The sequence below is a fragment of the Mus caroli genome, unplaced genomic scaffold (assembly GCF_978045245.1).
Source record: "Mus caroli unplaced genomic scaffold, Mus_caroli_1 scaffold_18, whole genome shotgun sequence".
NCBI lineage: Eukaryota > Metazoa > Chordata > Mammalia > Rodentia > Muridae > Mus > Mus caroli.
The window spans coordinates 55,468,518-55,492,643 of record NW_028227273.1 but is presented as its reverse complement, the minus strand read 5'-3'; the positions used below and the strand labels follow the sequence as shown (position 1 = coordinate 55,492,643).

The following is a 24,126-nucleotide window of genomic DNA, read 5'->3' as shown; positions in this document are numbered from 1 at the left end:
ACTTTGGTCTTCATTCTTCATGAGTTTCATGCTTTTAGCAAATTGTATCTTATATCTTGGTTATCCTAAGTTTTGGGCTAATATCCACTTATAAGTGAATACATATTGTGTGAGTTCGTTTGTGATTTTGTTACCTCACACAAGATGATGCCCTCCAGGTCCATCCATTTGGCTAGTAATGTCATAAATTCATTCTTTTTAATAGCTGAGTAGTACTCCATTGTGTAAATGTACCATATTTTCTGTATCCATTCCTCTGTTGAGGGGCATCTGGGTTCTTTCCAGCTTCTGGCTATTATAAATAAGGCTGCTATGAACATAGTGGAGCATGTGTCCTTCTTACCGGTTGGGACGTCTTCTGGATATATGCCCAGGAGAGGTATTGCTGGATCCTCCGGTAGTACTATGTCCAATTTTCTGAGGAACAGACAGACTGATTTCCAGAGTGATTGTACAAGCTTGCAATCCCACCAACAATTGAGGAATGTTGTCTTTCTCCACATCCTCACCAGCATCTGCTGTCACCTGAATTTTTGATCTTAGCCATTCTGACTGGTGTGAGGTGGAATGTCAGGGTTGTTTTGAGTTGCATTTCCCTGATGATTAAGGATGTTGAACATTTTTTCAGGTGCTTCTCTGCCATTCGGTATTCCTCATGTGAGAATTCTTTGTTCAGTTCTGAGCCCCATTTTTTAACGGGGTTATTTGATTTTCTGTAGTCCACCTTCTTGAGTTCTTTATATATATTGGACATTAGTCCCCTATCTGATTTAGGATAGGTAAAGATCCTTTCCCAATCTGTTGGTGGTTTTTTTACTTATTGATGGTGTCTTTTGCCTTGCAGAAGCTTTGTAGTTTCATGAGGTCCCACTTGTCAATTCTCGATCTTACAGCAAAAGCCATTGCTGTTCTATTCATGAAATTTTCCCCTGTGCCCATATCTTCAAGTCTTTTCCCCACTTTATCCTCTGTAAGTTTCAGTGTCTCTGGTTTTATGTGAAGTTCCTTGATCCACTAAGATTTGACCTTAGTACAAGGAGATAGGAATGGATAAATTCGCATTCTTCTATATGATAACAACCAGTTGTGCCAGCACCATTTGTTGAAAATGATGTCTTTCTTCCACTGGATGGTTTTTGCTCCCTTCTCGAAGATCAAGTGACCATAGGTGTGTGGCTTCATTTCTGGGTCTTCAATTCTTTCTTTTTTTTTTTTAAAATTTATTTTATTAGGTATTTTCCTCAATTACATTTCCAATGCTATCCAAAAAGTCCCCAATGAATTCCCCCCCCGCCAGTCCCCCACCCACCAACTCCCACTTTTTGGCCCTGGCATCCCCCTGTACTGGGGCATATAAAGTTGGCAAGTCCAATGGGCCTCTCTTTCCAGTGATGGCCGACTAGGCCATCTTTTGATACAAATGCAGCTAGAGTCAAGAGCTCTGGGGTACTGGTTAGTTCATAATAATGTTCCACCTATGGGGTTGCAGTTCCCTTTAGCTCCTTGGGTACTTTCTCTTGCTCCTCCATTGGGGGCCCTGTGATCCGTCCAATAGCTGACTGTGAGCATCCACTTCTGTGTTTGCTAGGCCCCAGCATTGTCTCACAAGAGACACCTATATCTGGGTCCTTTCAGCAAAATCTTGCTAGTGTATGCAATGGTGTCAGCATTTGGAAGCTGATTATGGGATGGATCCCTGGATATGGCAGTCTTTAGATGGTCCATCCTTTCTTTACAGCTCCAAACTTTATCTCTGTAACTCTTTCCATGGGTGTTTTGTTCCCAAATCCAAGAAGGGGCACAATGTCCACCCTTTGGTTTTCGTTCTTCTTGAGTTTCATGCGTTTAACAAATTGTATCTTATATCTTGGGTATCCTAAGTTTTTGGGCTAATATCCACTTATCAGTGAGTACATATTGTGTGAGTTCCTTTGTGAATATGTTACCTCACTCAGGATGATGCCCTCCAGATCCATCCATTTGCCTAGGAATTTCATGAATTCATTCCTTTTAATAGCTGAGTAGTACTCCATTGTGAAAATGTACCACATTTTCTGTATCCATTCCTCTGTTGAGGGGCATCTGGGTTCTTTCCAGCTTCTGGCTATTGTAAATAAGGCTGCTATGAACATAGTGGAGCCTGTGTCGTTCTTACCCGTTGGAACATCTTCTGGATATATGCCCAGGAGAGGTATTGCTGGATCCTCTGGTAGTATTATGTCCAATTTTCTGAGGAACCGCCAAACTGATTTCCAGAGTGGTTGTAGCAGCTTGCAATCCCACCAACAATGAAGGAGTGATCCTCTTTCTCCACATCCTCGCCAGCATCTGCTGTCACCTGAATTTTTGATCTTAGTCGTTCTGACTGGTGTGAGGTGAAATATCAGGGTTGTTTTGAGTTGCATTTCCCTGATGATTAAGGATGTTGAACATTTTTTCAGGTGCTTCTCTGCCATTCGGTATTCCTCAGGTGAGAATTCTTTGTTCAGTTCTGAGCCCCATTTTTTAACGGGGTTATTTGATTTTCTGTAGTCCACCTTCTTGAGTTCTTTATATATATTGGATATTAGTCCCTTATCTGATTTAGGATAGGTAAAGATCCTTTCCCAATCTGTTGGTGGTCCTTTTGTCTTATTGACAGTGTCTTTTGCCTTGCAGAAGCTTTGCAACTTTATGAGGTCCCATTTATCTATTCTCGATCTTACAGCACAAGGCTTTGCTGTTCTATTCAGGAATTTTTTCCCTGTACCCATATCTTCGAGGCTTTTCCCTACTTTATCCTCTATAAGGTACAGTGTCTCTGGTTGTATGTGGAGTTCCTTAATCTACTTAGATTTGACCTTAGTACAAGGAGATAGGAATGGATCAATTCGCATTCTTCTACATGATAACAACCAGTTGTGCCAGCACCATTTGTTGAAAATGCTGTCTTTTTTTCCACTGGATGGTTTTTGCTCCCTTGCCAAAGATCAAGTGACCATAGGTGTGTGGCTTCATTTCTGGGTCTTCAATTCTATTCCATTGGTCTACTTGTCTGTCACTATACCAGTACCATGCAGTTTTTATCACAATTGCTCTGTAGTAAAGCTTTAGGTCCGGCATGGTGATTCCACCAGAGGTTCTTTTATCCTTGAGAAGAGTTTTTGCTATCCTAGGTTTTTTGTTATTCCAGATGAATTTGCAGATTGCACTTTCTAATTCGTTGAAGAATTGAGTTGGAATTTTGATGGGGATTGCATTGAATCTGTAGATTGCTTTTGGCAAGATAGCCATTTTTACAATGTTGATCCTGCCAATCCATGAGCATGGGAGATCTTTCCATCTTCTGAGATCTTCTATAATTTCTTTCTTCAGAGACTTGAAGTTTTTATTATACAGATCTTTCACTTCCTTAGTTAGAGTCACGCCAAGATATTTTATATTATTTGTGACTATTGAGAAGGGTGTAGTTTCCCTAATTTCTTTCTCATCCTGTTTATTCTTTGTGTAGAGAAAGGCCATTGATTTGTTTGAGATAATTTTATATCCAGCTACTTCACCGAAGCTGTTTATCAGGTTTAGGAGTTCTCTGGTGGAATATTTAGGGTCACTTATATATACTATCATATCATCTGCAAAAAGTGATATTTTGACTTCATCTTTTCCAATTTGTATCCCTTTGATCTCCTTTTGTTGTCGAATTGCTCTGGCTAGGACTTCAAGTACAATGTTGAATTGGTATGGAGAAAGTGGACAGCCTTGTCTAGTCCCTGATTTTAGAGGGATTGCTTCAAGCTTCTCACCATTTACTTTGATGTTGGCTACTGGTTTGCTGTAGATTGCTTTTATCATGTTTAGGTATGGGCCTTGAATTCCTGATCTTTCCAAGACTTTTATCATGAATGGGTGTTGGATCTTGTCAAAAGCTTTTTCCGCATCTAACGAGATGATCATGTGGTTTTTGTCTTTGTGTTTGTTTATATACTGGATTACGTTGATGGATTTCCATATATTGAACCATCCCTGCATCCCTGGGATGAAACCTACTTGGTCAGGATGGATGATTGTTTTGATGTGTTCTTGGATTCGGTTAGCAAGAACTTTATTGAGGATTTTTGCATCAATATTCATAAGGGATATTGGTCTGAAGTTTTCTATCTTTGTTGGGTCTTTTTGTGGTTTAGGTATCAGAGTATTTGTGGCTTCATAGAATGAGTTGGGTAGAGTACCTTCTGTTTCTATTTTGTGGAATAGTTTGTGAAGAACTGGGATTAGATCTTCTTTGAAGGTCTGATAGAACTCTGCACTAAACCAATCTGGTCCTGGGCTTTTTTTGGTTGGAAGACTATTAATGACTGCTTCTATTTCTTTGGGGGATATAGGGCTGTTTAGATCATTAACCTGATCTTGATTCAACTTTAGTACCTGGTATCTGTCTAGGAACTTCTCTATTTCATCCAGATTCTCAAGTTTTGTTGAGTATAGCCTTTGGTAGAAGGATCTGATGGTGTTTTGGATGTCTTCAGGATCTGTTGTTATGTCTCCTTTTTCATTTCTGATTTTGTTAATTAGGATGCTTTCCCTGTGCCCTCTAGTGAGTCTGGCTAAGGGTTTATCTATCTTGTTGATTTTCTCAAAGAACCAGCTCCTTGATTGGTTGATTCTTTGAATAGTTCTTCTTTCCACTTGGTTGATTTCACCCCTGAGTTTGATTATTTCCTGCCGTCTACTCCTCTTGGGTGAATTTGCTTCCTTTTGTTCTAGAGCTTTTAGGTGTGTTGTCAAGCTGCTAATGTGTGCTCTCTCTAGTTTCTTTTTGGAGGTACTCAGAGCTTTGAGTTTTCCTCTTAGAAATGCTTTCATTGTGTCCCATAAGTTTGGGTATGTTGTGGCTTCATTTTCATTGAACTCTAAAAAATCCTTAATTTCTTTCTTTATTCCTTCCTTGACCAAGGTATCATTGAGAAGAGTGTTGTTCAGTTTCAACGTGAATGTTGGCTTTCTATTATTTATTTTGTTATTGAAGATCAGCCTTAGTCCATGGTGATCTGATAGGATGCATGGGACAATTTCAATACTTTTGTATCTGTTGAGGCCCGGTTTGTGACCAATTATGTGGTCAGTTTTGGAGAAGGTACCATGAGGTCCTGAGAAGAAGGTATATCCTTTTGTTTTAGGATAGAATGTTCTGTAGATATCTGTCAGATCCATTTGATTCATAACTTATGTTAGTTTCACTGTGTCCCTGTTTAGTTTCTGTTTCTATGATCTTTCAATTGGTGAAATTGGTGTGTTGAAGTATCCCACTATTATTGTATGAGGTGCAATGTGTGCTTTGAGATTTACTAAAGTTTCTTTAATGAATGTGGTTGCCTTTGTATTTGGAGCATAGATATTCAGGATTGATAGTTCCTCTTGGAGGATTTTACCTTTGATGAGTATGAAGTGTCCCTCCCTGTCTTTTTTCATGACTTTGGGGTGGAAGTCAATCTTATCAGATATTAGAATGGCTACTCCAGCTTGTTTCTTCATACCATTTGCTTGGAAAATGATTTATAAAACATTGTGTTTTCAAACATAAGGTTATTGTGTCCACATATGGATTTGATACATAAAATAAAGTCAACCAAGTTACTAGTTTTATTTATTTACTTTATTATTTTTTTACTGGAATTTTATTTATTTTTATTTTTATAGTTTTAATTGGTTATTTATTTCATTTACATTTACAATGCTATACCCACACACTCACCTACCACTCCCAATTCTTGGTCGTGTCATTCCCCTGAACTGAGGCATATAAAGTTTTGCATGACCAATGGGCCTCTCTTTCCAGTGATGACCAAGTAGGCCATCTTCTGATTCATATGCAGCTAGAGACAGGAGCTCTGGGGTGTACTGATTAGTTCATATTGTTGTTACACCTATAGGATTGCAGATCCCTTCAGCTCCTTGGGTACATTTTCTAGCTCCTCCATTGTGGGCCCTGTGATCCATCCAATAGCTGACTGTGAGCATCCACTTCTGTGTTTGCCAGGCCACAGCATAGTCACACAAGATACAGCTATATCTGGGTCCTTTCAGCAAAATCTTGCTTGTGTATGCAATGGTGTCAGCATTTGGAGGCTTATTAGGGGATGGATCCCAGATATGGCAGTCTCTAGATGGTCCATCCTTTCGTCTCAGCTCCAAACTTTGTCTCTGTAACTCCTTCCATGGGTGTTTTGTTCCCAATCTAAGAAGGGGCAAAGTGTCCACATTTTGGTCTTCGTTCTTCTTGAGTTTCATGCGTTTAGCAAATTTTATCTTGTATCTTGGGTATTCTAAGATTCTGGGCTAATATCCACTTATCAGTGAGTACATATTGTATGAGTTCCTTTGTGATTGTGTTACCTCCCTCAGGATGATGCCCTCCAGTCCATCCATTTGCCAAGGAATTTCATAAATTCATTCTTTTTTAATAGCTGATTAGTACTCCATTGTGTAAATGTACCAAATATTCTGTATTCATTCCTCTATTAAGGGGCATCTGAGTTCTTTCCAGCTTCTGGCTATTATAAATAAGGCTGCTATGAACATAGTGGAGCATGTGTTCTTTTAGTCGGTTGGAACATCTTCTGGATATATGCCCAAGAGAGGTATTGCTGGATCCTCTGGTATTAATATGTCCAATTTTCTGAGGAACCACCCGACTGATTTCCAGAGTGGTTGTACAAGCTTGCAATCCCACCAACAATTGAGGAGTGTTCCTCTTTCTCCACATCCTCGCCGGCATCTGCTGTCACCTGAATTTTTGATCTTAGCCATTCTGATTGGTGTGAGGTGGGATCTCAGGGTTGTTTTGATTTGCATTTCTCTGATGATTAAGGATGCTGAACATTTTTTCAGGTGCTTCTCAGCCATTCAGAATTCCTCAGATGAGAATTCTTTGTTCAGCTCAGAGCCCCATTTTTTAATGGGGTTATTTGATTTTCTGGAGTCCACCTTCTTGAGTTCTTTATGTATATTGGATATTAGTCCTCTATCTGATTTAGGATAGGAAAAGATCCTTTCCCAATCTGTTGGTGGCCTTTTTGTCTTATTGACAGTGTCTTTTGCCTTGCAGAAACTTTGCAGTTTTATTAGGTCCCCTTAGTTGATTCTTGATCTTACAGCACAAGCCATTGCTTTTCTATTCAGGAATTTTTCCCCTATAGACTAATCTTCGAGGGTTTTCCCTACTTACTCCTCTATAAGTTACAGTGTCTCTGGTTTTATGTGGAGTTCCTTAATCCACTTAGATTTGGCCTTAGTACAAAGAGATAGGAATGGATCAATTTGCATTCTTCTACATGATAATCGCCAGTTGTGCCAGCACCATTTTTTGAAAATTGTCTTTTTTTGCACTGGATTGTTTTAGCTCCTTATTGAAGATCAAGTAACCATAGGTGTGTGGGTTCATTTCTGGGTCTTCAATTCTATTCCATTGGTCTAATATTCTATCGTTATACCAGTACCTTGCAGTTTTTATCACAATTGCTCTGTAGTACAGCTTTAGGTCAGGCATGGTGATTCCACTAGAGGTTATTTTATCCTTGAGAAGACTTTTTGCTTTCCTAGGTTTTTGATATTCCAGATGAATTTGCAGATTGCCGTTTCTATTTCGTTGAAGAATTGGGTTTGAATTTTGATGGGGATTGCATTGAATATGTAGGTTGCTTTTGGAAAAGATAGCCATTTTTACTATATTGATCTTTCCAATCCATGAGCATTGGAGACCTTTCCATCTTCTGAGTTCTTCTTTAATTTCTTCCTTCAGAGACTTGATGTTCTTATCATACAGATCTTTCACTTCCTTAAGTTAGAGTCAGGACAAGGTATTTTATATTATTTGGTACTATTGAGAAAACCTTGTTGTTTCTCTAATTTTTTTCTCAGCTTGTTTATCCTTTTTTTAGAGAAAGGCCATTGACTTGTTTGAGTTAATTTTATATACAGCTACTTCATTGAAGCTTTTTTTCAGGCTTAGGGGTTCTCTGGTGGAATTTTTAGGGTCACTTATATATACTATCATATAATCTGCAAAAAGTGATATTTTTGACTTCTTCCTTTCCAATTTGTATCCCTTTGATCTCCTTTTGTTGTCTAATTGCTCTGGCTAGGACTTTAAGTACAATGTTGAATATGTAGAGAGAATGCGGGCAGGCTTGTCTAGTCCCTGATTTTAGTGGGATTGCTTCCAGCTTCTCACCATTTACTTTGATGTTGGCTACTGGTTTGCTGTAGATTGCTTTTATCATGTTTAGGTATGGACCTTTAATTCCTGATCTTAGCAAAATTTTATCATGAATGGGTGTTGGATTTTGTTAAATGCTTTCTCCCCTTCTAAGGAGATGATCATGTGTTTTTGTCTTTGAGTTTGTTTATATACTGGATCATGTTGATGGATTTCCATATATTGAACCATCCATGCATCTCTGGGATGAAACCTAGTTGGTGAGGATGGATGATTGTTTTGATATTAAGAGATATTAAGGAAAAGTAATTGTTTCCTGTTATTTTTGTTGTTAAAGTTGGCATTCTGTTCTTGTGGCTGTCTTCTTTTAGGTTTGTTGAGGGATTAGCTTCTTGCTTTTTCTAGGATGTGATTTCTGTCCTTGTATTGTTTTTTTTCTGTTAATATCCTTTGAAGGGCGGGATTCCTGGAAAGATGTGTGAATTTGGTTCTGTCATGGAATACTTTCTTTTCTCCATCTAAGGTAATTGAAATTTTGGCTGGGTATAGTATCCCGGGCAGGCATTTGTGTTCTCTTAGTGTCTGTATAACATCTGTCCAGGCTCTTTTGGCTTTCGTAGTCTCTGGTGAAAAATCTGGTGTAATTCTCATAGGCTTGCCTTTATATGTTACTTGACCTTTTTCCCCTATTGCTTTTAATATTCTATCTTTTTTTAGTGCATTTGTTGTTCTAATTATTATGTGTCAGAAGGGATTTCTTTTCTGGTCCAGTCTATTTGGAGTTCTGTAGTCTTCTTATATATTCATGGGCATCTCTTTCTTTAGGTTTGGGAAGTTTTCTTCTATAATTCTGTTGAAGATATTTGCTGGCCCTTTGAGTTGAAAAATCTTCATTTACATCTACTCCTATTATCCATAGGTTTGGTCTTCTCATTGTGTCCTCCATTTCCTGGATGTTTTGAGTTAGGATCTTTTTGCATTTTCCATTTTCTTTGATTGTTGTGCAGATGTTCTGTATGGAATCTTCTGCACCTGAGATTCTTTTTTCCATCTCTTGTATTCTGTTGCTGATGCTTGCATCTATGGTTCCAGATTTCTTTCCTAGGGTTTCCATCTCCAGCATTGCCTCACTTTGGGTTTTCTTTATTGTGTCTACTTCTCTTTTTAGGTCTTAGATTGTTTTATTCAATTCCATCACCTGTTTGGTCATGTTTTCCTGCAATTTTTTTAAGGGATTTTTGTGCTTCTTCTTTAAGGTCTCATACCTGTTTAGCAGTGTTCTCCTGTATTTCTTTAAGTGAGTTGTTAAAGTCTTTCTTGATGTCCTCTACCATCATCATGAGATATGCTTTTAAATCCGGGTCTAAATTTTCATGTGTGTTGTGGTGCCCTGGACTGGGCAAGGTGGGAGTGCTGGGTTCTGATGATGGTGAGTGATCTTGGTTTCTGTTAGTAAGATTCTTACATTTACCTTTTGCCATCTGGTTATCTCTGGAGTTAGTTGTTATAGTTGTCTCTTGTTAGAGATTCTTCCTCTTATGATTTTGTTATTCTCTATCAGCAGACCTGGGACACTAGCTCTCTCCTCTGAGTCAGAGTACTCTCTTTAGGCAAGCTCTCCTCTTATAGGGAAGGTGCACAGATATCTGGCGTTCGGACCTCCCTCCTGGCCACAGATGAAGCCCCAAAACAGGACCTGTCCCAGAAGCTGTGTTGCTTCGGCACATCACAGAAGCTGTTAGCTTCTGTAGTCCACACTCTCACCTGCACATAATAGTCTCGGAGGGATATGGGAACCAAGATGGCTCCTCCAGGTGCTCCTGCCAAGCTCTTCTGGGCTGGTTGGACACCTCTCCTCTGGCCGGGAAGGTGCCCGGATTGCTGGAGCCTGAAAAGGGACCTGCCTCAGAAGCTCTGTGGCTCCTGCCTGTCCCAGAAGCTGTTAGCTTTTGTAGTCCACACTCTCACCTGTGCAGAATACTCTCAGTGGAGTCCCGAAACCAAGATGTCTGCTGCTGATGCTCAGGCAAAGCGCACCGGGGTCAGGTGGACACCTATCCTCTGGCAGGGAAGGTGCCCGGATGTCTGGAGCCCGAAAAGGGGGCTGCCTCAGAAGCTCTGTGGCTCCCACCTGTCCCAGAAGTTGTTTGCTTCTGTAGTCCACACTTTCACCTGTGCAGACTACTTACAGCGGAATCCCCTATTTACTTTATTATTAAAATATTTTTTTGTTTTCTTACCAGTATAAATGATGTAGTATTAACGATCTGAAAAGAAATTTATTCTGGGTTCTATATGATGGATAAAATAGAAAATTCCAAACTATTCTAATTACAAAAGAAAGATATACCAATATTTTCAAGATTCTTATCCACTTTCTCTTCTATCAAACTTAGTATGTCTGATTTTATGTTAAAGTCTTTGATACACTTGGAATTGAGTTTTGTAGAGAATGATAGATGTGGGTGTATTTGCTTTCATCTACATGAAAACATCCAGTTAGATCAGAAACATTTGTTATAGATGCTTTCTTTTCTATTGCATACTTTTAGTTTCTTTGTCAAAATTCAAGTGTCCATAGGTGTGTGGTTTACTTCTGGGTCTTATTTTTTTTTTTTTCATTGATCAATCTGCCTATTTTTTATGCCAACATCATGTGGGTTTTCTTACTATTGTTCTGTAGGACAGCTTGAAATCTGGAGTGGTGATATTTCTAGACTTTTTTTTTAAATTTTTTTATTAAATATTTTCTTCATTTACATTTCAAATGCTATCCCAAAAGTCCCCTATACCATCCCCCTGCCCTGCTCCCCTACCCACCCGATCCCACTACTTGGCCCTGGCGTTCCCCTGTACTGGGGCATATAATCTTCACAAGACCAAGGAGCCTTTCTTCCCAATGATGGCCTACTAGGTGATCTTCTGCTACATATGCAGCTAGAGACACAAGCTCTGGGGGTACTAGTTAGTTCATATTGTTGAACCAATTATAGTGTTGCAGACCCCTTCAGCTCCTTGGGTACTTTCTCTAGCTCCTCCATTGGGAGCCCTGTGTTCCATCCAAAAGATGACTGTAAGCATCCACTTCTGTATTTGCCAGGCACTGGCATAGCTTTACCAGAGACAGCTATATCAGGGTCATTTCAGAAAATCTTGCTGGCATATGTAATAGTATCTGGGTTTGGTTGCTGATTATGGGATGGATCCCCAGATAGGGCAGTCTCTGGATGGTCCATCCTTTTGTCTCAGCGCAGAAATTTGTCTCTGTAACTCCTTCCATGGGTATTTTGTTACCTATTCTTAAGGGGGGATGTAGTATCCATGATTTGGTCTTCCTTCTTAATTTTTTTGTGTTTGGCAAATTGTATCTTGAATATTCTAAGTTTCTGGGCTAATTTCCACTTATCAGTGAGTACATATCAAGTGAGTTCTTTTGTGATTGGGTTACCACACTCAGGATGGTATCCCCCAGATGCATCCATTTACCTAAGAATTTCATGAGTTCATTGTTTTTAATTGCTGAGTAGTACTCCACTTTATAAATGTACCAAAATGCCTGTATCCATTCCTCTATAGAGGGACATCTTGGTTATTTCCAGCTTCTGGATATTATAAATAAGGCTGCTATGAACATAGTGGAGCATGTGTCTTTATTACATGTTGGAAAATCTTCTGGGTATATTCCTAGGAGAGAAATTGCTGGATCTTCCAGTAGTATTATGTCCAATTTTCTGAGGAAATGCCAGACTGATTTCCAGAGTGGTTGTACCAGCTTGCAATATGACCAACAATGGAGGAGTATCTCTTTTTCTTCACATCCTCACCAGCATCTGCTGTCAATTTTTGATCATAGCCATTCTGACTGGTGTGAGGTAATCTCAGAGTTGTTTTGTTTTGCATTGCTCTGATGATTAAGGATGTGGAATATTTTTTCAGGTGCTTTTCAGCCATTCAGTATAGAAGTTTTTTTTTATTATTATGCATGATTGTTGTAGCAATCTTGGGCCATTTGTTTCTCGATATGAAGTTGAGTATTATTCTTTTAAGGTCTATAAAGAATGAAGTTGGAAATTTTATGGGAATTGTGGTGATTCTGTAGATTGCTTTTGGTAAGTGGCCACTTTTACTATGTTAATCCTACCAATCCATGAGCTTGCAAGATCTTTGCATCTTCTGATACCTTCTTTAACTTATTTTTTTTCAAAGACTTGACGTTTCTGTCATAACACTTTTTTTTCTTTTTTAATATTTTTATTAGGTATTTTCCTCATTTACATTTCCAATGCTATCCCAAAAGTCCCCCATACTTTCCCCCCATTCCCCTACCCACCCACTCCTAATTTTCGGCCCTGGCATTCCCCTGTACTGGGGCATATAAAGTTTGCATGACCAATGGGCCTCTCTTTCCAGTAATGGCTGACTAGGCCATCTTTTGATACATATGCAGCTAGAGACAAACACTTTTTAAAAAATCATTTGCTTAGAGTTACACTAAGATATTTTAAATTATTTGTGTCTATCTTTAAGGATTTTGTCCCTCTAATTTCTTCCTCAGCCCATTTTTTCATTTGTATATTGATGGGCTACTGATTAGATTTGTGTCCAGCCACTTTGCTGAAGAGTTTATCAGTTGTATTCACTGATAGAACTTGGCGTATCACTTATGTATACTACAATGTCATCTGCAAATGTCAATTCTTTGATTTCTTTATTTTTCAATTTATATCCCCTTGAGTTACACTAGTTGTCTTATTGCTCTAGCTAGAACTTCAAAGTACTATATTAAATAAATATGGAGAGTGAGACCAGCCTTGTCTTGATCCAGGTTTCAGTGAATTTGTTGTGTTTCTTGCCATTTAATTTCATGTTGGCTGTTGGATTGCTGTGAATTGCCATTATTGTGTTAGGTATGCACATTTTATCCCTGATTTCTCTAGTATTTGTCAAAGGATTTTTAAACATATAATGAGATGTTCATGTTTTTTTTTTCTTTCAGTTTGTTTATATAGTGGATTATATTGTGGGTTTTCATTTTTCAAAGCATCTCTGCTTCCTTCTTAGGAAGCTTACCTTTTCATGACGAATGATCATTTTGACGTGTTCCTGAATTAAGTTTGTAAGTATTTTAATGAGTACTTTGAATATTTATTGAGTTTTTGTCCATAAAGAAGATTGTTTTGAAATTCTTATTCTTTGTGGAGTTTTTGTGTGGTTTAGATATTAGGGTAACTGTAGCCTCATAAAATGAGTTTGGCAGTATTCCTTCCATTTTTATTTTGTGGAACAATTTGAACAGTATTGGTACTAGTTCTTCTTTAAAAGTCTGGTAGAATTCTGGTGTTAGAAGCCATCTAGGAAAGTCTAAGGCATGCAAGTAAAATTTCTGGTTGGCCCATCATTTTGCCTGGCCCTCTGGGTGAGCTCTAAGAATGCAGTGTCCTTAAAGACCTCAGCCCAGTATTTCTTCATGCTGCTTATATGGCTGTCCCATCAACATTACAAAGCCCAGTGATTCCTGGGGATCAGTCCACCCTATTGAGCAAATTTCCTGCAGATCAACATGAGAATGAACGTTCATGAATTAATGATGTTTAAATTAATTAATGACTTTATAGATTTCCTGGTTTGATTCAAATAATTTTAGGAAGAAAGTTTTAGGAGATGGTTTTAGATCTTTTGCCAGAAGTATGTAATAAAGTTAGAGTCAAGAATAGAATGTGGGCCGGGCGTGGTGGTGCACGCCTTTAATCCCAGCACTTGGGAGGCAGAGGCAGGCGAATTTCTGAGTTCAAGGCCAGCCTGGTCTACAGAGTGAGTTCCAGGACAGCCAGGGCTACACAGAGAAACTCTGTCTCAAAAAAACCAAAAAACTAAAAAACCAAAAAACCAAAAAAAAAAAAAAAAAAAAAAAAAGAATAGAATGTGACCATTCCTTATACAATAGTAAGTAAAGGCTGCATAAAACGCATAGAATGAGCCTTTACAACTATACTCAAAAGAGAAATAGGCTTGAGACAAACTTGTGATCAAGAAAATACATTCATTCATTCTAGATTAGACCCAAGAATGAAGCCACAGATATGCCATGTGAAACTATTGCTCTGAACTTATAATGAGCTTATAGAAATGAAACACCACTTTGAACTTACTATCAACATCTTTTAGTAATTTCACTTTTGTGTAACATTTTATCTATGAAGTAACTTTCTAAAGGGATTTTGTCTAAGAAGATATAAGAAGGCTGGAGAGAAGATATAAAGTGTCACATTTGGGACTCAGCCCCATCAATTAAATGTACACACACTCACATACACATACATGCACAAACACACACAGATTGACATAGCCTGGTCAGATGCTGAAAGTATCTACTTCAAGGATGGGAGCAGCTTCATCAAGAATCAAATAAGGTATGCAGAGGTTTCCCGTAATGGACTTGGACTCTGTTATTTGGGTAACTGCTTTGCTGCTGGGAACTTCAGCCCAGAAAGCTGAACTAAAGGCTGCAATCAAGGTTTGAAAACTGGCAAAAATGAGCCATCTATTACTGCAGCAGATATGCCTTTGATATGGCTCATATACATGGATCTATATAGTAAGAGACAGGATTATTGACTGCAAAAGAACAACAACAACAAGAAAAAAACAAAAATAAAGAAGGAATACTTGCTTTATTGGAGCCATTATGGCTTCCTATCAAAGTAACCATAATTCATTACCTCAGGCATCAGAAAGGGACATTAGAAATAGACTGAAGGAACAGGATGTCTGATAAAACTGAAAGGGTGGCTACCCAAGCTTCCACTGCCAATATTCTAGTAGCTTTACCACCACCCCTCATTTCCAAACATCCTGGAATATACTGCTGAAAATAAATGACATTGGGCAAAATGTCAAGGAGTTTACAGAAGAGACAGATGGCTGCTGACTTCTGAAGGCTTCACAATTCTACCTAAGGAGTTTGCTAAGCAACTCATCCATCAGATTCATTAAGCTTCACATCAGGTCGTGGAAAACTGAAGGAACTGCTGTGAGGAGCAAGGTACAACATATATGACTCAGGATATTTCATTTATCTCAGATGGTGCCACATGCCAATCTGTTGATTTCTCTGGTTCTAATCAGGGAGCCACTCCAGGAACCAGAATCAGGGATCAATGACCAGGGGCTAATTGGGAATTAGATTATATAGAAATAAACCCAGGAACATGTGGATACAAGTATTTGCTACTTTTTATGAATACAATTTCAAGATGGTTGTAAAAGTCTACCCTACAAAAAAGGAGACTGTGAATATAATGGCATAGAAACTTCTGTAAGAAATCATACCCAGGTATGGTTTGCTTACCCTGCTTGTGCCTGAAAATGGACCATCATTAATCTTAGGTAACTCAATCTCTAACACAGGTTCTGGAGACCAATTACTTTGTGCATACAGACCCCAGTGTTCAGGGAAAGTAGAGGATGAATCAGATCCTGAAGGAGACCTTGACCAAATTAACCCTTGAAACTAGAAGAGACTGGGTGTCTGTCCTAACTTATGCTTTATATTGGGCTAGGAACACCCCTATATTTTAAGTCCCCACACACTTTGGGGGTAATAAGAAGGCTAGGGTGATTCCATGACAGACTTCAAAAAGGCAGTTAAGGATACTAAGATAATTACTAATAGAAAAAAAAAAAACAAAACAAAACAAAAAACAGGCTACAGCTTTCAAGCCTGAATAATGTTTCAGAATGCCTAGAGAGAGAATATGATAAAGCTCATCTACTCCAGAATCCTAATGTGCTTTAAATTGATGCTACAAAGTTCCTTGCTTGTTTCTCTATCTTGGTAATGGGGCGATCCCAGCATGTTGGACTTCTGTAGAATAAAACACTTTGTGTTTATACTATTTGAGTCCCAGGTGTCATTCTTTGGAAAATCATGAACCCTTACAATATATGATCCCTCTTCTCCTCTGTGGCCACCACATCAAAAGGATAAGAAGAGTAGAGTCAAAGAACAGGTTGCAGATGGAACCACAAGAGAAATGACAGTCTTCTGAGATAATCTTTAGAGAGGCAACAACTTTATTTGGAGTGAATCCAGGGTTATGCAGCTTTAGTGAAGAGGGTATGATTTTTAGGGTGGGTACCTATCATTAGCTACAGGTTAGGGTAGCAAAAAATGCTTCACTTGCATGGAGAGGCATTCCAGGAATTCCAGGTGCTTTCTGGGCAGGAGAATGGAAGCTGAACCTGTACTCTCATCAAAGGTGAGTGATAATCCTCAGGAAGAGTACTGGGGTTTAGGGATTCCCAGATTAGGTCAGAGAAGGGAAAGCCCTGGTGGTTAAAGGAGCCTTCCATTTTGAGCCAAGCTCAGAGAGCCATCTGTACATGGCAGACTTCAACCTTAATTAGAAGGATTTCCCCATAGGCAATTTTAGAAAATCCTGAGACATCATAACCCTGCCAAAACTGAACTGTGCAATCAGCAAAATTATAGAATGCTAGGTCACTTACCAAAAGCAGCACTGACATCAGAATTCTATTCAAAACAATAAAATACTCGATGGTCAAGTTAATAAAACACATAGAGAACAGTTACAGTGTCCCCAAGAAAAATATGATTTGAATCAGTGAATGAAAAATATGTTTTTGAATCAAGTTCTTCGGATTGATTTTTCCTGAATTGTCTTATAAATTTAACCCAATCTTCATGCAAACTCTAGGAGACTAATTTTGTGAAAACCAAGCCAAGCCAAACCCAGTTTGTATTTCTTTTTTTTTTTAAATATTTTTTTTATTATGTATTTTCCTCAATTACATTTACAATGTTATCCCAAAAGTCCCCCATACCCTCCCCCCACTCCCCTAACCACCCATCCCCACTTTTTGGCCCTGGCGTTCCCCTGTACTAGGACATATAAAGTTTGCATGTCCAATGGGCCTCTCTTTCCAGTGATGGCCGACTAGGCCATCTTTTGATACATATGCAGCTAGAGTCAAGAGCTCCGGCTGGCCAGGATGTGGAGAAAGAGGAACACTCCTCCATTGTTGGTGGGATTGCAAGCTTGTACAACCACTCTGGAAACCAGTTTGGCGGTTCCTCAGAAAATTGGACATAGTACTACCGGAGGATCCCGCAATACCTCTTCTGGACATACATACATACACACATACATGTTCATACATACACACATACATACTCATGCATACACACATACACACTCATACATACACACATACACGTGCATACATACACACCCTCACATATACACACACATACACTCACACATATACTTACACACATACATACTCATATATACACACGCATACATACACAGTTATATACACACATACACATACTCACACATGTACTCACTCATATATACATACACACATGTGCAAATATCACTCCAATGAGATAATTATAGATACAAAAGATGGTACATTTAAATATTAGAATTGAATGGTTCAGATGACCTCAGGGAAAAAATCCAAGATCTCATTAAAATAGCAACTTGCAGTTTTCTATCTCAGACATAGAGGTGTGAAAATGGGTAGGAAGAGAGAGAAGAAAGAAGAGAAATTTACCAATGACAATTCAGAAAATGGAGACCAGTGACTTGGGGGAAAGAATGAGTCTGTCTTTGTGATCAGGTTCCATGGTGTCCAGCTAAGCAATAACCTGTGAGACACAGCCTCTGTGTCAGTTCTTAGGCTTCTTCATGACCCATGGAGTCAAAGCCCTTTGCAACTGTTTTGTTGCTTGTTTATTTAAATACTGCATGATTAGCTCATCATATATAACAGATTATTTGAGCAGCACTGACCACAGTGACATTCTCCCAAGTGATTAATATCATGCCTCTTGGGAGAGCTTTATATAGTCGGCATGAATTTTTCTTCACCGTATCCTAGGAACACGGGTGCTAACCTCCTTGCCTTGATAAATGCTCAGTTACACAACTTCCTCTGAGTCATGTTATTAGCATGTGATAACTCAGTGTTGCCATCTGTTGTTTTAAGAAGACTAGTTGCTGTGGTGAGGAAAACAACAGGAAGTTCTCCAGGTGGCTGGAAGTTTCAAAGATGTCACCAGATGGGGTCTTTGTTAGAAGAAACATGTGTGGAAATGCTTCAGAGTCATATTGAGGAAAGCACTGAGACTGACCAAAAGTGGTGGTAGATGGGAAAGGAACTGAGGGGTACCTGGCTCTAAGGATTTTCACGGAGATGCCTGGAAGGGTGATAGAAAGATCCCATCTTAGAGATGTGAGCATGAGTGGGTACTTAGGAAGATGTCAAGCGGTCAATATGAGGCCTCTGATAAGGGCATCAGTGTGAACAAGTAAGAATCTTCCAGAACAGCAGGAGGTGCTAAGGAACAAAGCATCTACATGTTAAACTGCCATTGGGAAGTCCCTGGAGCAGAGATTCTATCTGTTCCCCATCAGGGCATATGTTAGGGCCTGGTCCCCAAGTGCTGAAGTCTCAGGAGGGTTTCTTCTTCCCTTCATTAATTCAAAAAGGGTTATTATTTTTTCTTCCTATGTATTAAAATCTATATAGCTTTGACTCTTGTTTTAATGTCTGCACTATCTTCTGGCCATCGCATCTCTGTAAGAAGCTGGTATTTACAAACTATAATCTCAGTGAGGAAGTCTAGAGAAAAATGCAGGATGGGCTCAGTCACTGCCTAGATTCAAAAGTGGCCTTATGGCCGCCCCCCTGTGTCAATTAGATTGGAAGGCACTACCACCAAGGACCCTTCAGGACCCTGCTCATTATAGGTGGGAGGCATCTTGCCTGCAATACAGTCCCTCCTTCTTACCACAGGAACCAGGACATTGTCACCAACCTGATCCCACCCACTCAAGAAGCTAGAGGACAGAAGTTGGGCATCTCTTTGAACAGTAGCCAAGCCTCAGTCAGTGTCTGAGGCCTGAATGAGCATTAGACTCTTGCCCACACTAGATAGTTTTTCATGTGTCTCAGCAGAGCTCAAGGGAAAACCCTGACTGGTGCATTTTTGAAGGCTTTTGGCCCTGGCCTCCTTTCTGCACACAGGGGACAGGACAATCTAACACAGACAAGGGAGCAAGCAGGTGACAGATGAATGCTTTCCTTGTCCCATAAAAGAACATATATCCAGAAGATGTTCCAAATGGTAAGAAGGACACATGCTCCACTATGTTCATAGCAGCCTTATTTATAATAGCCAGAAGCTGGAAAGAACCCAGTTTATATTTCTATGAAGCTAAAATATTGTTTTATTGAAAAACAGTATTTTTTTAAAGAACAAAAAGCTTACAGGCTTACCTTGTGGGGGACTCCTCCCTTATTATAAGAGAAGGAGAGCAGAATGAGAGTAGGGCTATGTAAGGGGGAAACTGAGAGGAGAGGGTGAATGCAATCCTGAAGTGTAGTGAATGAATAAGTAAATTAATGAAAAATATATTAATGTAAAAGAAATAAATGCTTAGATAAACAAAAACAAAAAAATCTTAAAAATTAATGGGTAAAAACATCTTAAAAATAACAAAAAACTTACAGGTTTAAAGATAAAATTTGTTTGAAAAAACACCCACTATCGGAGGACACATATTTATTTATATATGCATATACATATGTACATATATATATATATATATGTCATTAAATGAACTGTGATTATTTGTAGCTATATGTTTCAGAAAATACATTACTAAAAAGGAGATGAGAATATAACTTTCCATGATTTAATTCATACATATTGCATACAGACTTTGAACTATAATAATGATTCCAATAAGTTAATGTGCTTGTTCTATATTAGTAAATATTAAAAGCAATAGATTTAATGTAATTAAGCATGTTGCTAATTAAGCTCACTTTAGCAAAAAGAAAATTTTATTTACTAATACAATCTATCTCTCAACTCAGAAGTAGATGTTCATATTTCCTTTTATTATTTATTTTAAAAAATATTTATTTATTTTATGTATATGAGTACACACTGTAGCTATATATATAGTTATGAGCCTTCATCTGGTTGTTGGGACTTGACTTTTAGGACCTCTGTTCGTTCCAGTTGGCCCCACTTGCTCTGGTGCAAAGATTTATTTATTATTATAAACAAGTACACTGTAGATGTCTTCACATACACCAGAAGAGGGCATCAGATCTCATTACAGGTGTTTGTGAGCCACCATGTGGTTGCTGGGTTTTGAACTCAGGACCTTCAGAAGAGCAGTCAGTGTACTCTCTGAAGAGGGTAAGAGCACTCTTACCCTCACCAGCCCCCTTTTATTTTTTTTTTCTAAATCCTAGGGAGTTATTTTTGAGTAGAGATAATAGTTTATTTGCATGTATCCCTTGACAAACCAAATTTAATACAAATTCCACAAATAAAAATTTCTTCAGCCAATATCTTTCTCATATTGTCCTTCTGTAAATACGATGAATATATTAATTAGCATATTAATTTATTTAAGCTACATTTTAAAATTTCAAATGTTTTTGTAACAAATTCTTCTTTGTGTAACCTTCATTGGACACTTTTCTGAGTTCCCCAATTCATATACACTGAGACTTCACTACAGTCCACCAAAAGTAAATAAATAAACTAAAGAAGTTATATAGATATTATTTCAGAATTAATCAATTTAAAGAACAGAACACTGAAAGTTTAACTAGTTTATGTTTTATGACCTACTGCCAATGAATATCTCAACAAATCAAAGTGTCCTTCATAATGGACCGAAGTCTTATCATCGACTGCACAGTGAGAGGCTTCTCTCATATCTTTGATTCATGGAGTATAGATGAGAGGGTTGGGGCTAGGTGTAACAACAGTATAGAAGAGGGCAGTGAATTTGGCTTAACCATGAAATTTTTTGGTTGAAGGCTGAAGATAAATGCACATGATTGGAATGAAAAAGAGAAAAACAACAGTAAAATGGGCTCCACAGGTCCTCAAAGCTTTCTGAAGTCGAATAGTTGGTTACCTACTCAGGAGAGTCCATGCAATGGCACCATAGGAGCTCAGAATGAGAATAAGTGGTACAACTACAAAATCAGCACTCATGTAGATGAGGGTCAGATCATTTGCATGAATATAAAGACAGGAAAACCACAACAATGCTGGCACTTCACAGAAGTGGTTCACATGGAAATGTCCATACAGGGTTTCCTGGAAAGCAAAGGACTTGTGAAGTGTTGAAGTTTGGCCTGTTGTTATGTATCAGAATGCTAAATACTGGCCACCAAGATCTAGTTGTTCCCAGGAACAAGGAAGTAATAGTACATAACCTTGCTCCTTAATTTAAAATTACTGGTTGAAAAAAAATGCCTACAGCTTAGCTGGGCAAAGGAGGGAGAGTTTCTCTTTACAGTTTCAGGGGCCAAGAAGAGGTACAGAGAGGAGAAAAAGCCATTGGGTGAATGCATCATGAAAACATGGCCACAACTGCTTGGTAATTGGAATTACAAGTCATCCAAATAAAATGTGGCAAGTTAACTTGGGATTATTGGCAGGGAAGTAGACATAATAGCATAGAGGATAGATATCTGAGCAGCTCTAGTACTGATTAAGGCTTACTATAAATATAAAAGTTGTGTGCGTTTTATCTGGGAACTGAATTATCTAGCAAGGGGCAGACATCCACAACTGAGATTAAATATACACTACTACAACAAACTGTTGAGATGATAAAGCCACATATCCAGATGCTGCAGCTAGCAGGTGGCAAAAATGAGGATTCATGAGGTCAGAGTAATGCAAGGGTTTACACACAGCTGCATAGCAGTCATAAGACATCACCAACAACAGAACACACTCTGTGGGACCAAGAGTGAGGACCAAATAAAGTTGGATCATGTAACCAGCATAAAAATATCAACCTAGAGGTTGAAAAACACCTGGGGGACAGAGTTAGTGATATAGCAGAGATCCAGAGCAGAAAAATCTGAGAGGAAGAGTTATATAGGAGTGTGCAGGTGGGAATCTAGGTGTTACAAGATGATGATGAAAAGATTCCCTGTCAGTGTTGTTATGTAGAATATCAATATCACCACAAAGAAAACAACTTATAGATGAGGTCATTTAGAAAAACCAAGAAGAATAAAATATACTTCAGAACTTTCATTAATTTTCTCATTATCACTCATTTTTGCCTATACGTTAAGAGGGCAAAAAAAAAATCAAATAAACTTTATAGAGTGTCCTGATGTTGATGCTTTTAAATATACCAGGTTAAATAAATGCTGCTTCTCAATACTTTCTTCAGAAAGTATCCCATGGTTCTGGCAACTCAAATCTCTTGGGATCTCTGAAACAATCCAGGCTTCACCTTCTCAGCTTCATACAGTGGCCTCTCTGGTCATTCATACACGAACACCCCTGCTACAGAGCTGACCTCAGTTTCTTTCCTTCATTACATAGGGTGATTCCATAACTCCTATCCTTGACTTTAAGTCCAGAACCACATTGGTGAAGTTATCAATTTCTACTGCTTGTAGGGATTCAAACATGGCCTTGTTGTCCATTATCATCATGGTGGAAAACATGGCAGTATTCAGGCAGACATGATGTTGGAGAAGGAGCTAAGAGTTCTACATCTTGATTTACATGCAGTAAGAGGAGAGTATGTACCACACTGTGCATAGTTTGAGGATATATGACCTAAAAGCCTACCTCCACAATGACAAACTTCCTCCAACAATGTCACATTTCCTATGATTGCCACTCCCTATTGTTAAGAATTCAAACATATGAGTCTGTGGGTGGCATTCCTATTCAAAGCGCCACAGTACTTATAATGATAAGTATTAAAAATTCAGTTAGAAATTATATTGGTTTAGGAAACATGGAAGTAATGAAACAACTCTTGTGTCTGTGACTTCCAGTCCTATGATAAAATGGCTATATTTACAGTACTAGGCATGAATTCCTTCCTAGTAAGCAGGATTTAAGTTCATTTACACAGCTATTGGTTACTCTTAGGATATAAGTGCCACTATTGCTTCATCAGACTTGTCTTGTTCAACCAGTCATTGTGGTATTTAGGCTTTCAAATGTATAGAGTTGCTGGTTGTTTCTCTCACTGGCAGCTGGCATAGCACCTTCTGATATTGTGAGAGATAGTACACAGGGAAGAAGCTTCTCATTGAGTTTTTATTCAGCTCTATTTATAAAAGGCTTATCTCCAAATGTGTTGTCTTCAGTAATAGATTCTGTCTCCAAGTTCTAAAAAGGAAACCAAGGGCAATCTAAAATGTTTGTTATACCAACTATACATACTGTATTTTATTTGGAGACAGAGTCTTACTATGAAGTTGTAGTTTGCCTGGAACTTGTGATGTAGGCAAGCCGGCCATAAACTTTCAAAGATCTTCCTGTCTTTGGTCTTAAAGTGCTGAGATTAAAAATGCAAACACGCAAGTGGAAATACAAAGACTTTGTGCCTTGTAATGGTTATTTAATGTTTAAATAAGTTATGTTCATCAAGTATTCAAAGTCATTTCTCACCTTCTATTTCAAAGAAAAATTATGTTCTTTTTATTTTATTTTTTAGGTAAGAATAATTAATTATAAATTTTTATTTGATTCCTATACTTTTAAAATTACAAATGTGAAGACATCATTTGGAAAAATAATACTTAAAATTGTTATAATAAAGTCTCTGTGAATCATTATTTTTAATGGAAAAAGATCCTTGACTAATGAAAAAATGGTTAATCTTGAAGGAATGAAATAGCTTTAAAAACTCCAACTATAGCTCACAAAAAAATGAAGATTGTCTTCACCACCTATCATTGCAGTCTGTCATTACTTCTAGATCCCTAGAAAGAATTCCATTTTAGTTCAACCTGATGAAGAAGGAATGGATTTCTCTGAAAGCATTCTATTCCCAATATTTTTTGGAAAATATAAGTAGAAGAACTATTACTTTATTTGACAA

At 38.2% G+C, this 24,126-nt stretch overlaps 1 pseudogene; it reads right to left on the bottom strand.

The window, feature by feature from the left end:
• Nucleotides 1-20,975: 20,975 nt before the first annotated feature.
• Nucleotides 20,976-22,711, bottom strand: LOC110312243 (olfactory receptor 2J3-like; annotated as a pseudogene).
• Nucleotides 22,712-24,126: the final 1,415 nt, after the last annotated feature.